Genomic DNA, 13,923 nt, shown 5'->3' with positions numbered 1-13,923 from the left:
TGCCCACTTTCTGGAGAGATTTTATCATAAGTGGATGTTGAATTTGGTCAGAAGCTCTTCCTGCTTCTATTGGGGGATGATCATATGGTTTTTATTCAATTTTTTAAATGTGGTGTATCACGTCGATTTTTGTGCATATTGAAAAATCCCTGCATCCCTGGGATAAATAACTCTTGATTGTGGTGTATGATCCTTTTAAGGTACTGTTGGATTCAGTCTCCTAATATTTTGAGGATTTTTGCATCTGTTAATCAGTGATATTGGCCTGAATTCTTCTGTAACATTTTGTTTTGGTTTGGGTATCTGGGTGGTGCTCGCCCTGTAGAATGACTCTGGAACTATTCCTTCCTCTGCAATTTTTAGAATAGTTTGAGAAGGATAGGTGTTAACTCTTCTCTAAACGTTTCGTAGAATTCACCTGTGAAGCCATCTGGTCCTGGACTTCTGTTTGTTGGGAGGTTTAATTACTGATTCAATTTCATTACTGGTAATTGGTCTGTTCATATTTTCTACTTCTTCCTGGTTCAGTCTTGGGAGATTGTACATTTTAAAGAATGTGTCCATATCTTCTAGGCTGTGCATTTTATCAGTGTATAGCTGCTCATAGTAGTCTTTTCTGATCTTTTGTGTTTCTGTGGTGTCAGTTGTAACTTTTTCATTTCTTTTTAAAAATTTTTATTGGAGTATAGTTGATTTACAATGTTATTAGTTTCAGGTGTACAGCTGAGTGAATCATATGTATATAATCTCCATTCTTTTTCAGATTCTTTTCCCTTTTAGATTATTTCAGAATATTGAGTAGAGTACTCTGTGATATACAGTAGGTCCTTATTAGTTATCTATTTTATATATAGTAGTGTGTATATGTCAATCCCAATCTCCTAATTTATCACTTCCCCCACATTTTCCCTTTGGTAACCATAAGCTTGATTTCGAGATCTGTGAGTCTGTTTGTTTTGTCAATAAGTTAATTTGTACCATTTTTATTAGATTCCACATATAAGTCATATCATATGATATTTGTCTTCATCTGACTTACTTCACTTAGTATGATAATCTCTAGGTCCACCCATGTTGATGCAAATGGCATTATTTCATTCCTTTTTATGGCTGAGTAATGTTACCTTGTATATATGTACCACATCTTCTTTATCCATTCCTCTGTTGATAGACATTTAGGTTGCTTCCATGTCTTGGCTATTGTAAATAGTGCTGCAGTGAACACTGGGGTGCATGTATCTTTTTGAATTATGGTTTTCTCCAGATATATGCCCAAGAGTGGTATTGCTGCAACATATGGTAGTTCTATATGTAGTTTTTTAAAGAACCTCCATACTGTTCTCCACCATGATTGTACCAATTTACATTCCAACAAGCAGTGCAGGAGGGTTCACTTTTGTTCACACCATCTCCAGAATTTACTGTTTGTAGAGTTTTTGATGATGGCCATTCTGACTGGTGTGAGGTGATACCTCATTGTAGTTTTGATTTGCATTTCTCTAATAATTAGTGATGTTGAGCATCTTTCCATGTGATTTTTGGCCATCGGTATATCTTCTTTGGAGAAAAGTCTGCTTAAATATTCTGCTATTTTTTGATTGGGTTGTTTGTTTTTTTGATATTGACCTGCATGTGATGTTTGTGTATTTTGGAGATTAATCCCTTGTCGGTTGCTTCATTTGCAAATATTTTCTCCCATTCTGAGGGTTGTCATTTCATTTCATTTATGGTTTCCTTTGCTATGCAACAGTTTTTAAGTTTAATTAGGTCCCATTTATTTTTTATTTTCATTACTCTAGGAGGTAGATCAAAAAAGATATTGCTGCGATTAATGTCAGAGAGTGTTCTGCCTATGTTTTCCTCTAGGAGTTTTATAGTATCCAGCCTTACATTAGGTCTTTAATCCGTTTTGAGTTGATTTTTGTGTATGGTGTTAGGGAGTGTTCTAATTTCATTCTTTTAAATATATCTGTCCAGTTTTTGCAGCACCACTGATTTAAGAGGCTGTCTTTTCTCCAGTGTATATTCTTGCCTCTTTTGTCATAGCTTAGGTGACCATAGGTGCATGGGTTTATCTCTGGACATTCTATCCTGTTCCACTGATCTACATTTCTGTTTTTGTGCCAGTACCATACTGTTTTGATTACTATAGCTTTGTAGTATAGTCTGAAGTTAGGGAGCCTGATTCCTCCAGCTCCATTTTTCTTTCTCAAGATTGATTTGGGGCTTCCCTGGTGGCACAGTGGTTGACAGTCTGCCTGCCGATGCAGGGGACAAGGATTTGTGCCCCAGTCCAGGAAGATCCCACATGCCACAGAGCGGCTGGACCCATGGGCCATGGCCACTAAGCCTGCACGTTCGGAGCCTGTGCTCCGCAGTGGGAGAGGCCACAACAGTGAGAGGCCTGTGTACTGCAAAAAAAAAAAAAAAAAAAAAAAGATTGCTTTGGCTATTCAGGGTCTTTGTGTTTCCATACAAATTGTAAAATATTTTGTTCTAGTTCTGTGAAAAATGCCGTTGGTAATTTGATAGTGATTGCATTGAATCTGTAGATTCCTTTGGGTAGTATGGTCATTTTGATGGTATTGTTTCTTCCAATCCAAGAACATGGTATCTCTCTCTGTTTGTGTCATCTTTGATTTCTTTCATCAGCATCTTACAGTTTTCTGAGTACAGGTCTTTTGCCTCCTTAGGTAGGTTTATTCCAGGTACTTTATTCTTTTTGATGTGATGGTAAATGTGATTGTTTCCTTAATTTCTCTTTCTGATCTTTTGTTATTAGTGTATAGGAATGCAAGAGATTTCTGTGTATTAATTTTGTATCCTGCAACTTTACCAAATTCATTGAGCTCTAGTAGTTTTCTGGTAGCACCTTTAGGATTCTCTATGTGTAGTATCATGTCATCTGCAAACAGTGACAGTTTTACTTCATTTTTTCCAATTTGGATTCCTTTTATTTCTTTTTCTTCTCTGATTGCCATGGCTAAGACTTCCATAACTATGTTGAATAAAAGTGGAGAGGGTGGGGCTTCCCTGGTGGCGCAGTGGTTGAGAGTCCGCCTGCCAATGCAGGGGACATGGGTTCATGCCTTGGCCCGGGAAGATCCCACATGCCGCGGAGCGGCTGGGCCTGTGAGCCATGGCCGCTGAGCCTGCGCGTCCAGAGCCTGTGCTCCGCAATGGGAGAGGCCACAACAGTGAGAGGCCTGCATACTGCAAAAAAACACACAAAAAAACAAAAAAAAAAAAGTGGAGAGGGTGGACTCACTGTCTTGTTCTTGATCTTAGAAGCAATGCTTTCAGTTTTCACCACTGAGAATGATGTTAGCTGTGAGTTTATCATATATGGCCTTTATTATGTTGAGGTAGTTTCCCTCTATGCCCAGTTTCTGGAGAGTTTTTATCATAAATCGGTGTTGAATTTTGTCAAAAGCTTTTCCTGCATCTATTGAGATGATCATATGGTTTTTATTCTTCAGTTTGTTAATGTGGCATATCACATTGATTTTCCATATATTGAAGAATCCTTGTATCCCTGGGATAAATCCCATATAATCATGGTGTATGATCTTTTTAATTTATTGGTGGATTCTGTTTGCTAGTATTTTGGTGAGGATTTTTGCCTCTATGTTCATCAGTGATATTGGCCTGTAATTTTTGTTGTTGTACCTTTGTCTGGTTTTGGTATCAGGGTGATGGTGGCCTCATAGAATGAGCTTGGGAGTGTTCCTTCCTCTGCAATTTTTGGGAAGAGTTTCAGAAGGATAGGTGTTAACTCTCCTCTAAATGTTTGATAGTATTCACCTGTGAAGCCATCTGGTCCTGAGCTTCTGTTTGTTGGAAGTTTTTAAATCACAGTTTGAATTTCAGTACTTGTGATTGGTTTGTTCATATTTTCTATTTCTTCCTAGTTCAGTCTTGGAAGGTTGTACCTTTCTAAGAATTTGTCCATTACTTCTAGGTTGTCCATTTTATTGGCATATAGTTGCTTGCAGTAGTCTCTTATGATCCTTAGTATTTCTGTGGTGTCCATCATAACTTCTCCTTTCTCATGTCTAATTTTATTGATTTGAGTCCTCTCCCTTTTTTTCGTGATGAGTCTGGCTAAAGGTTTATCAGTTTTGTTTATCTTTTCAAAGAACCAGCTTTTACTTTCATTGATCTTTTCTATTGTTTTCTTCATCTCTATTTCATTTATTTCTGCTCTGATTTTTATGATTTCTTTTCTTCTACTAGCTTTGGATTTTATTTGTTCTTCTTCCTCTAGTTGCTTTACATGTAAGGTTAAGTTGTTTATTTGAGGTTTTTGTTGTTTCCTGAGGTAAGATTGTATTGCTCTTAGAACTGCTTTTGCTGTGTCCCATAGGTTTTGGATCATTATGTTTTCATTGTCATTTGTCTGTAGGTATTTTTTTCCCCTCTTTGATTTCTTCAGTGATCCATTAGTTGTTTAGTAACATATTGTTTAGTCTGCACATGTTTGTGGTTTTTTTACAGGCTTTTTTTTCTTGTGATTGATTCCTAATCTCATAGCATTGTGGTCAGAAAAGATGCTTGATATGATTTTTTTTTCTTAAATTTATTGAGACTTCATTTGTGGCCCAAGATGTGATCTATCCTGGAAAATGTTCCATTTGAGAGGACAGTGTATTCTGCTTTTGGATGGAATGTTCTATAAATATCAGTTAAGTCCATTGGTCTAATGTGTAATTTAAGGCCCATTTTCTTTATGATTTTCTGTCTGGGTGATCTGTCCATTGGTGTGAGTGGGATGTTAAAGTCCCCTACTATTATTGTGTTACTATTGATTTCCCCTTTTACAGCTGTTAGCATTTGCCTTATATATTGAGGTGCCCCTATGTTGGGTGCATATATATTTACAATTGTTATATTTTCTTCTTGGCTTGATCCCTTGATCATTATGTAGTGTCCTTCCTTGTCTCTTGTAACAGCCTTTATTTTAAAGTCTATTTTGTCTGAGTTTTGCTACTCCAACTTTCTTTTGCTTTCCATTTGCATGGAATAACTTTTTCCATCCCCTCACTTTCAGTCTGTATGTGTCCCTAGATCTGAAGTGGGTCTCTTGTAGACAGCATATATAGAGTCTTGTTTTTGTATCCATTCAGCCAGTCTATGTCTTTTGGTTGGAACATTTTATACATTTACATTTAAGGTAATTATCAATATGTATGTTCCTATTACCATTTTCTTAATTGTTTTGGATTTGTTTTTGTAGGTCTTTTTTCTTCCCTTCCCCTTTTCTTCTCCTCTTGTGATTTGATGACTGTCTTCAGTGTTGCGTTTGGGCTGCTTTTTCTTTTGTGTGTGTGTATACCTATTGTAGTTTTTTGGTTTGCAGTTCCTGTGATGTTTTGATATAGCATTCTATATATATGTATCGACATAGGTATAGTTTTTTCTTGTTTCCTGAGGTAAGCTTGTATTTCTATAAATTTTCCTCTAGAACTCCTTTTTGCTGTGTTCCATAAATTGTTGACTCTTTTTCATTTTTATTTGTCTTCCGGTATTTTTTAAACTTCTTCTTTGATTTCTTCAGTGACCCTTTGGTCATTTAGTAGCATATTTTAGCCTCCTTTGTGTTTTTTGTTAGTTTGTTTTCTGTTTTTTCTGTGTGTGTGTGTGGGGGGGGGTTTGTTGTTGTTTTGTTTTTGCAGTTTTGTAGTTGATTTCTAGTCTTAGAGCATTGTGGTTAGAAAAGATGCTTGATTTCAATTTTACTGAGGCTTGTTTTGTGGCCTAGATGTAGATCTATCCTGGAGAATCTTCCATGTGCACTTAAAGAATGTATATTCTGTTGCTTTCAGATGGAATGTTCTATATATAATCAGGTCCATCTGTTCAGATGTGTCATTTAAGGCCAATGTTTCCTTATTGATTTTCTGCCTGGATGATCTGTACATTGATGTAACTGGGGTGTTAAAGTCTCCTACTATAATTGTGTTACTGTTGATTTCTCCCTTTAAGTCCATTAATGTTTGCTTTATGTATTTAGGTGCTCCTACATTTGGTTCATATATTTACAATTATTATGTCTTCTCAGATTAATCCCTTGATCATTATGTAGTATCCCTCTTTGTTGCTTTTAACAGTCTTCATTTAATCTATTTTGTGTGATATAAGTATTGCTACCCCAGCTTTCTTTTTCTATTTGCATGGAACCTTTTTCCATCCCTTCACTTTCAGTCTGTGTGTATCTTTAGATTTGAATTGAGTAATGTTGGCAGCATATATGTTTTTGTATACATTCAGCCACTCTATGGAGTCCTCCCTCTAGCTTGTTAGTCCCTGGACCCATCCCTGTTCTGGCCCAATAGCCTGTAGGCACCAGTGCTGGGATGCCTCAGGCCAAGCAACTAAATAGGCATGGACACAGTCCCACCTGTCAACAGACAGGCTGTCTTAAGACCCCCTGTGCCCACAGCAGCCTCTGGACAAGGCCCTGCCCACTAGAGAGCCCAGGACTGAGCTCTACCCACCAGTGGGCAGGCTCCAGCCCCAGAATCCCCTGAACCCCAGCCTTGTCCTCCAGGAAGCCTTCTCTAGCCTCTGGACCAGTTCACCCACAAGGGGAAAGACACCAGATGCAAGAAAACCACAACCTCATAGCCTGCAGACCCAGCCTGACCATCAGCATGCCATCCCCTGTCCTGAGAACAGCTGGCCCCAGCCCTGCCCACTAGTAGGACAACACAAGCTTCAGGACACCACAGACCCTGTATCCAGCTGTGTCAGAAACCAGTCTCCCTCCCCCACCAGTAATCTGACACCAGCTCTGAGACCCCTGGACCCTACAACCAGACTCCAGGGTATGGCTCTGCCCACCAGTAGGCTGGTGCTAACCTCAAGACCTGGTTTCACCTACCAGTGGGCAGGCAACAGCTCTGGAGTCTTCTGGACCCTGGCTCTGCCCTCCAGTGAGCCAGCACTAGCCCTGGGGCCCCCTGGGATTCCATAGTCAGCCACCTTGTGACCTGGTCCTGCCAACCAGTGGCCAGCAGCCTCTGTGCAAGGCAGGGCCTGGCAACCGATCAGACTGGGGGCCAAACAGGAATGCCCATATAGCCCACCACAACAGGAGGATCCACACAGCCCTCATAGGGGGAACTCCTAATGCATATAGCTTGGATGATGAGAGGTGAGTGCACTGCTGGGACGCATGGGACGTTTCCTACAAAAGGCCACTTCTCCAAGGTTGGGAAACATAACCAACCTACCAGATACATAAAAATACAAACAGCAACTTAGACAAAGTGAGGCAACAGAGGAACATAGTACAGACAAAGGAGCCAGATAAAACCCCAGAAGAACAGCTAAGTGGAGATAGGCAACCTACCTGAGAAAGAGTTCAGGGTGGTGATTGTAAAGATGATCAAAGTATTCAGAAAAATGGATACACGAGAGAGACGTTAGTTTTTAACAAAGAGTTAGAAAATATAAAGAACAACCAAACATATGAAGAATACAAAACTGAAGTAAAAAATACATTAGAAGGCATCAACAGTAGACTAAATGATAGAGGAATGGAACAGCAAGCTGGAAGACAGAGTAGTGGAAATCATTGCCGCTGAATAGAAAAAAATAAAAAGAAATGAAGACAGTTTGAGAGAACTCTGGGACAACATCAAGTGCAGTAATACTCGCATTATAGGGGTTCCAAGGAGGACAAGAGACAGAAGGAGGTGAGAACATATTTGAAGACATAGTAGCTGAAAACTTCCCTAACCTGGAAAAGGAGACAGACATCCAAGTCCAGGAAGTGCAGAGTCCCATACAGGATTAACTCCAAGAGGAACACACCAAGACACGTTGCAACTAAAATTGCAAAAAATTAAAGAGAATATTAAAAGCAGCAGGGAAAACCAACAAATAACATACAAGGGAACTCCCATACGGCTATCAGCTGACTTTCCAGCAGAAACTCTGCAGGCCAGAGGGGAGTGGCCTGATATATTCAAAGTGATGAAAGGAAAAAACCTACAACCAAGAATACTCTACGAAGTAAGGCTCTCATTCAGATTTGATGGAGAGATCAAAAGCTTTACAGACAAGCAAAAGCTAAAAGAGTTTGGCACCACCAAACCAGCTTTACAACAACGTTAAAGGAACTTCTCTAAGCAAAAAAGAAAAGGCCACAACTAGAAACGAGAAAATTATGAAATAGCTTACCAGTAAAGGCAAACATACAGTAAAGGTGGAAAATCATCCACACACAAAGCTAGCCGGGAGGTTAAAAGATGAAAGTACTAAAATCGTCTATATCCACGATAAGCAGTTAAGGGATACACAAAACAATTAGATGTACAATGATATCAGAAATAGTAATCATAAGGGGAGGAGAGTACAAATGCAGGGTTTTAAAAATGTATTTAAAATTAAGAGATCAGCAACTACCCACCTCCTAGAGAAATGGAAATAAAAACAAAAGTAAACAAATGGGATCTAAGGAAACTGAAAAGCTTTTGCACAGCAAAGGAAACCATAAACAAGACAGAAATTTCTCCAGAGAAGATATACAGATTGCCAACAAATACATGAAAGAATGTTCAACATCACTAATCATTAGAGAAATGCAAATCAAAACTACAATGAGGTATCACCTCACACCAATCAGAATGGACATCATCAAAAAATCTACAAAAAATAAATGTTGGAGAGGTTGTGGAGAAAAGGGAATCCTCTTGTACTGCTGGTGGGAATGTAAATTGATACAGCCACTATGGAGAACAGTATGGAGGTTCCTTAAAAAACTAAAAACAGAACTACCATACGACCCAGAAATCCCACTACTGGGCATATATACCCTGAGAAAACCATAATTCAAAAAGAGTCATGGGGCTTCCCTGATGGCACAGTGGTTGGGGGTCCGCCTGCCGATGTGGAGGACACAGGTTTGTGCCCCGGTCTGGGAGGATCCCACATGCCACAGAGCGGCTGGGCCCGTGGGCCATGGCCGCTGAGCCTGCGCGTCCGGAGCCTGTGCTCCACAGCGGGAGAGGCCACGGCAGTGAGAGGCCTGTGTACCGCAAAAAAAAAAAAAAAAAAGTTATGTACCACAATGTTCATTGCAGCTCTACTTACAATAGCCAGGTCATGGAAGCAACCTACATGTCCATCAACAGATGAATGGATAAAGAAGATGTGGCACATATATTTAATGGAATATTACTCAGCCATAAAAAGAAACAAAATTGAGTTATTTGTAGTGAGGTGGATGGACCTAGAGTCTGTCATACAGAGTGAAGTAAGTCAGAAAGAGAAAAACAAATACCATATGCTAAAACAAATACCATATGCTAACACATATATATGGAATCAAAAAAAAAAAAGGTTCTGAAGAACTTAGGAGCAGGACAGGAATAAAGACGCAGACATAGAGAATGGACTTGAGGACACGGAGTGGGGGAAGGGTAAGCTGGGATGAAGTGAGAGAGTGGCATGGACTTATATACACTACCAAATATAAAATAGATAGCTAGTGGGAAGCAGCTGCATCACACAGGGATATCAGCTTGGTGCTTTGTGACCACCTAGAGGGGTGGGATAGGGAGGGTGGGAGAGAGACACAAGAGGGAGGGGATATGGGGATATATGTATACATATAGCTGATTCACTTTGTTATAAAGCAGAAACTAACACACCATTGTCAAGCAATTATACTCCAATAAAGATGTTAAAAAAATTAAAGGAAGTAATCAGGCAAAAAATAAAGAGATCAGCAACTTAAAACAATCATATATAATAATATAGAGTGCTATATTAAAAGCTCATGGTAACCTCAAACCAAAAATCTATAGTAGATACACACAAAAAAGAGAAAGGAATCCAAATATAGCACTAAAGATAATCATCAGGGGGCTTCCCTAGCGGTGCAGTGGTTAAGAATCCACCTACCAATGCAGGGGACGCTGGTTCAATCCCTGGTCCAGGAACATCCCACATGCCACGGAGCAACTAAGCCTGTGAGCCGTAACTACTGAGCCTGTACACTACAACTACCGAAGCCTGTGTGCCCTAGAGCCTGTGTGCTGCAACTACTGAGCCCACGAGCTGCAACTACTGAAGCCCATGCACCTAGAGCCCGTGTTCCACAACGAAAGAAGCTACCGCAATGAGAAGCCTGCACACCTCAACGAAGAGTGGCCCCTGCTCGCCGCAACTAAAGAAAGTCTGCATGCAGCAGCAAAGACCCAACACAGCCTAAAAATAAAAATAAAAAATTAAAAGATAATCATCAAAAAAAAAAAAAAAAGATAATCATCAAATCACAGAAGAAAAGAAAGGAACAAAAAAACCTGCAAAAACAAAACCCAAACAATTAACAAAATGGCAATAAGAACATACATATCAATAATTACTCTAAATGTAAATGAACTAAATGCTTCAATCAAAACACATTTTTTATACTTTTATCTCACCATCTAACAAATTTTATAAAAAATCATGACAAGAATTTTTACCATAATCAACACAATATATTTTCTATAATATTTTAAGTGACTAGCCAAAAGGACACAATTTTACATGCACTAAGTATCACTGCAATAGATCTCACTAATCCTATATTCATTTAATTTCTGGATTCAGGAGTTAGGTCTTATAATCACAAATATGAGTTTATATCAAAGAAGCCACAAGCTATCTCTCATACAAGAGCCTTGCCACTTGAAGATAGTCTATGGCTTTTATCTCAAGATGGGGGGTGGATATATGCATTACCTCTCCTTCCTCTCAGAATATTATTGAATGCAGAGGGAATATAAGTGTAACTCCACTGAGTCAAAGGCAATCAGAGTAGGTGCCATGAGTGAACCAGAACCATCAAGGAACTTTTGGAAAATGTTGAGCAGATAGTGAGATTGAAGGTGAAATCCATGAACAGAGAAGTCCCAAAACATAAGCTGGTCGAAAAAGGAGATGGCACTGTTATTAAAGGGTAGTGATGTGGAATAAACTCTAACCCAGATCTATGATGACACAACCTAAATCTTCAAAACGTTAACTCGATTTTTTTTTTTTTATAAAGAGAAAGGTGAATATATGATCCAATTTTTAAAAAAAATATTTATTTATTTATTTATGGCTGTGTAGGGTCTTTGTTTCTGTGCGAGGGCTTTCTCTAGTTGCGATGAGTGGGGGCCGCTCTTCATCGCGGTGCGCGGGCCTCTCACTGTCGCGGCCTCTCGTTGCGGAGCACAGGCTCCAGACGCACAGGCTCAGTAGTTGTGGCTCACGGGCCTAGTTGCTCCGCGGCATGTGGGATCTTCCCGGACCGGGGCACGAACCCGTGTCCCCTGCATTGGCAGGCAGACTCTCAACCACTGCGCCACCAGGGAAGCCCTAACTTGATTTCTGAAAGGGGATGCAGATGGGTTTTATTTTCTCCCAGCCCTACTGTGATCCTAACAGTTTGGCAACATCTACGTGTGGGAAATGCCCTTGATTGATTCTCTTCTTCCTCTGGACTAGTTTCAGCCTTTTTCAAGGCGTTTGTGTTTCTCTGACACTTTCACTCTCTGAAATCAGAAAGTGATCATGTCCTAACTTGATTTAACTCATTACAGAGGTGTTTCCAGGCCTGTGCCAACCATGTCTCTCCAAGATCTGCTTTTTCTGGTTCACAAAGAAAAATCTGACTCCTAAAAATGATAGTGCAGACAAGAAAATAGTGAGTCAGGGTGACACATTATATTTCAGTTTTAAAACAGGAAAACTGCCTCCTTTTTTTTTCCCTTGTCTCCTCTCCTTTCTGAATTATGCAGGATGGTATTTTGAGACAAAGCTTCTTTAATGAGGAATAGGAACTTTATTTTAATTTCTTAATTTTTTTGGTAACATTGTGGAGATTTTTCACTTTGAGGTGGTTGAGCATGTGTTGGGTAAGGACTGTAGCTTAGAACTCCACTCCCTAAATTAGGGAACTTCAAGTCTCTGTCAGCTCCTGAAAGATAGGGATCTTTCCCCCTAGAGAATCCCTATGGTGAAGCACCTGAGTGAAGGGAATGGTGACATTAACTTTTGACTGAGACAGAGAAGCACAGGTGTGTGTGTGTGTGTGTGTGTGTGTGTTTTAAGGGTTGCTATATCCTGACCAAGGAGAACCAACAAGGTTCTTAGCTGAGATTAATATGATCCCAAAGGTCCTTTTGCCAAAAAAGTTTCTTGGTATGTTAGGGGCTGCCAGAAGGTGATGAGACTGGAAATATGGGCTGTAGCTTCTGCCTCTACATCCAGCTCCACTGACTGCAAACTTTAAGTAAAGCAGGGCTTGCAGGAATAGCAGGATTCTGAGTTCACCTTTGTCACCACTAAATAAAATCTACAGCCTGTCCAAAGTATAGTGCTGATGAGGCTAAGAGTCTCATCCCAAAGGTACCAGTGACTCAAACTTAGCCTCGTGGCCACATGCTACTCTGCTACAAATACATGCTAAGATGTCAGAGGGTTTGGTTTAGTGTAACCCATCACTACTGCTGGATGGGAGGGAGAGTGACACAATGGAAGGTGTGAGTCACAGAATTAGAAGACTAGGACTTACAAACTGTGGGTTTGGGGCCTCAAGTTCTTTATAAGACTGCTTTAAACAGTGACTAATATTTAAATTCTCTGTATCTCAAATCTAAACCCATGGGTTTCCCAGACAGTGGGAATGTAATATCTTTATTCACTTACTTAACAAATACCGATTGCACGCCTGCTAGGTGCCAGACAATGTATCAGGCTCTGGGGCTTTGGCAATGAAAATATGGTCTTGGCCCTCATTGATTTTTACAGTCCCATGGCACCAAGAGACATGAATCAAATTTATCACCAAAACAAATGTGAAAATTGCAACTGTGACAAGAAGAGGAGTTACATGGTGCTGAGGGACCCTTTAATGGGGGTGGGGTGGAATGACAGCCAGGAAAGTCAGGGAATACTTTCCTGAGGAAATGGCACTTGAGCTGAGACCCAAAGAATAATTCGATGTTAACTGGGCAAAAATAGGATTTTAACGGGTTCTAGAGAGAAGGAATAGTACGTGCAAAGGCCTGTTGTAGGAAGAGTGCAAAGAACATTTGAGAAATAGAAAGCCAGTATGGCTGGAGTAGAGAAAACGAGGAGCATGGTACGAGATCAAGGTGTAAAGGAAGGTACTCACCAGACTATGCAAGGCTGGCGGACCATGGTAAGAGGATTTGGCTTTAGAATAGGGTGTGTATCTTGAAGAGAGAAATCTGATTTCATTCCTGGAGAAGAATGAAAATAGATAAAGATGAACCAATTAGTAGTTGATGGTGTAGGTCAAGCAAGAGATAATGATACTTTGAACTAGGGTGCTAAGATGAAAATGGAAAAAACTAGATGGATTCCAGAGATATTTAAGAGGTTAAGTAAAGATGATTTGGTAAAGAATTGTACAAATAAGGCAAGAGAGGAAGATATCAAGGATACCTTTCTAGTTTATACATCTGGATGGATGGATGGTAGGGAACACTATAATGGGGGTGGGGAAAGGAGACTATGAGTATGGACTTGCACACGTTGGAAAGATATCAAGTAGGTAGTTGCTATGTGGGTCTGGAGCTCAAAATGGTCTGGGTTGGAGACATAACAATGAGTCATCTATATATACATGGTACTTAAAGCTATATGTGTAGGTGAGATTGTTTAGAGAAGAGACTGAGAAGAAAGCCTATGACTGAGCCAACAAGGAATTTTAATGTTACATTCTTATATTCTTTTCCATTATGGTTTATCATAGGATATTGAATATAGTTCTCCGTGCTACACAGTAGGATCTTGTTGTTTATCCATTCTATATGTAATAGTTTACATTTGCTAATCCCAAACTCCCAGTCTTCCCTCCCCCACCTCCCTCCCCCTTGGCAACCACCAGTATGTTCTCTATGCCTGTGATTCTGT

Source organism: Orcinus orca, chromosome 6 (genome assembly GCF_937001465.1).
Source record: "Orcinus orca chromosome 6, mOrcOrc1.1, whole genome shotgun sequence".
In the NCBI taxonomy this organism is placed as follows: Eukaryota; Metazoa; Chordata; class Mammalia; order Artiodactyla; family Delphinidae; genus Orcinus; species Orcinus orca.
The sequence above is the reverse complement of the archived record's forward strand: the minus strand, read 5'-3'. Positions refer to the sequence as shown.